The sequence below is a fragment of the Sturnira hondurensis genome, unplaced genomic scaffold (genome assembly GCF_014824575.4).
Source record: "Sturnira hondurensis isolate 20B ecotype Veracruz unplaced genomic scaffold, ASM1482457v3 Scaffold0006713, whole genome shotgun sequence".
In the NCBI taxonomy this organism is placed as follows: domain Eukaryota; kingdom Metazoa; phylum Chordata; class Mammalia; order Chiroptera; family Phyllostomidae; genus Sturnira; species Sturnira hondurensis.
Genome location: NW_028079344.1, coordinates 2668681 through 2670975, shown reverse-complemented (window position 1 = coordinate 2670975; position 2295 = coordinate 2668681). Strand labels below are relative to the sequence as shown.

At 42.4% G+C, this 2295-nt stretch overlaps 1 pseudogene; it reads right to left on the bottom strand.

Moving 5' to 3' along the window:
- Window positions 1-540: 540 nt before the first annotated feature.
- On the bottom strand, window positions 541-1359 carry LOC118989998 (60S ribosomal protein L7-like; annotated as a pseudogene).
- Between the last annotated feature and the right edge of the window lie 936 nt (window positions 1360-2295).

Sequence of the window (2295 nt, the reverse complement as noted above, 5' to 3'; positions counted from 1 at the left end):
AACAGAGCAAGCTGGGGTGGGGCTCCCACATTCCAAAGGGAGGCTGAAGGAAAGGGTTGCTGCCCACCTTTTCAATGAGCAAGCTAAGGGCCCAGACAGGTGGGAGAACAGATACAGCCCGGCAGCTGGGAATCGACCATGCCAACCACCAGCTATAGGATATGTGCGATTCTCCAAATTTCTAAGACACTGTAAAAACTCAAAATTGGAAACATGGCTAACTGATGTGTGAAATAAAGACAGGTTTTTAGAACTTGATAGACCTAAATATGTGTGTATCCACACACATATACACATGTAAGGCAAAGAGCCAAGAATTGACATCAAACATTATTTATTTTTAGAGAGAGGGGAAGGGAAGGAGAAAGAGAGGGAGAGAAAAATCAGTGTGTGGTTGCCTTTCATGTGTCCCCTACTGGGGACCTGGCCGGCAACTCAGGCATGTGCCCTGACTGGGAATCAAACCAGTGACCCTTTGCTTCACAGGCCAGTGCTTAATCCACTGAGCTTCACCAGCCAGGGCCTCAAACATTTCTAAAAAATTTTAAAGCAGTTCCTGTTTATTAAGTGGCCAGATTACAAAAATGACCATGGCAGATACTTTAGTTCATCCTCCTAATAAGCCTGTTGATCTGGTCCTCCCTGTTACCAGCATCTCTACCTTCTACAAGATGGGTGGTCTTTTTCTTCATTTTGCTTCATGGAGAAAAAGATAATTTGAAGGGCCACAGAAAGTTGTTTGCTTCTTTGAAGCATTTTCCAACAGTATAGATGTCATGAAACATCCTCCATGCAGATGATCACATATTTACCAAGACATCGAGCAATTAATGTGTTATCTGTCAGGGCAATTTGCTTTTTGTTGATTTTCCCATAACCACGCTTGTAGATCAATTCATTTCCTGACTTCAGACTAGGGTACCCCCATGCAATATATGGCTCCACAATCCTCAGCCTGTTAATCAAAGCCTTGTTGAGTTAACGAAGGTACCATCAAAGATCTGGCAAAGGCGAAGAAACTGCAGCACCTTTCAGACCTGTGGGCTCTCACCAGCGATACCTCTGATCCTGATGACAGATGCCAATTTGGGTTCTGCAGGTCCATAGAAGTTGCCAGCTTTTCTTGCCATTCTAGCCATTCAAATCTCACTTTTGTACATCTGCCTGTATTCCCTGAGATAGTGCTTAGCTGTTTCAGAGATAAGCTTCCTCCTGGCCTTTCAAAGCATCTTTTGGGCAAACTTCTTTCTCAGGCGCTTAATTTTCAGCTCTGCAAAATTCCTTCGCTTTTCCTTAAGGGTTTCCGGCACAGCAGGAACCTCCTTCTTCTCCTGCACCCTCCATGGTTCCAGCCAGAAAAAAGAGCAACATTAATCTTTTAAAGAACCAGTAGGATAATCCTATCAAATATCAGGCTTATAATAAAGCTGAAGTTTTGTGAAAGAGTATCTCACCAATGAACTAGAAGAATCCCAAAGTACAGTCGTATATATGGAAGTCAGATAGATGACAGAAATAGCAAACTAGTGAGAAAGGAGGGATTCTGACAAGTGACAGAAAGATGTTCAGTATCACTTGCAGTTGTGAAAATTAAAATTCACAGATTAGTGAAAAAACATAACTATTTTGCAGATCAATTGGGGAATAAAAAGCCAATCATGTCATGTCTAGGTATATACATTTAAATTGTAGGTATATACACAGAATCTGTGGATGTATGTATATATGCGGTCTGTCCAGAAGGTATCCAGGCATGTGCTACGAAAAATACAGACATTTATTGAAGAAGATATGAGATACAAGAAACATTAGGCAATGACACCTCAGTCCATTTCAAAGTAGGCACCTTGGGACCTCACGCAGTCCTCCTAATCGTCATCAGCTGCCCCATCATGCTTCCCAGAAAATCATTAATGGTCTGAAATTTCTGACCTTTCAAAGGTGATTTTAGGTTTGGGAAAAGCCAGAAGTTGCAGGGCACCAAATCTGAGTTGTAGCAGGCTGAGTCACCTGGGTGATATGATGTTTCAATAAAACACTCTGCATGAGATGTGATGAGCAAGAGCATTGTGATGAAGCTGCCAGTCACCAGCTGCCCATAGCTGTGGCCTTCTGAATCATCCAAATAGTTTCTGTGGAGGAATGTTCCAGCTTAACAAAAAATCTGATACAGATTTGTTGCTCTACTTGCTCAGTCATTTTGAATGTGATGGCCACACAGTACACATGCTCACTCAATGGCATCTACCACCCCACTGACTGGTATAGTGAAGTTGTCATTGTTCACACATGCAC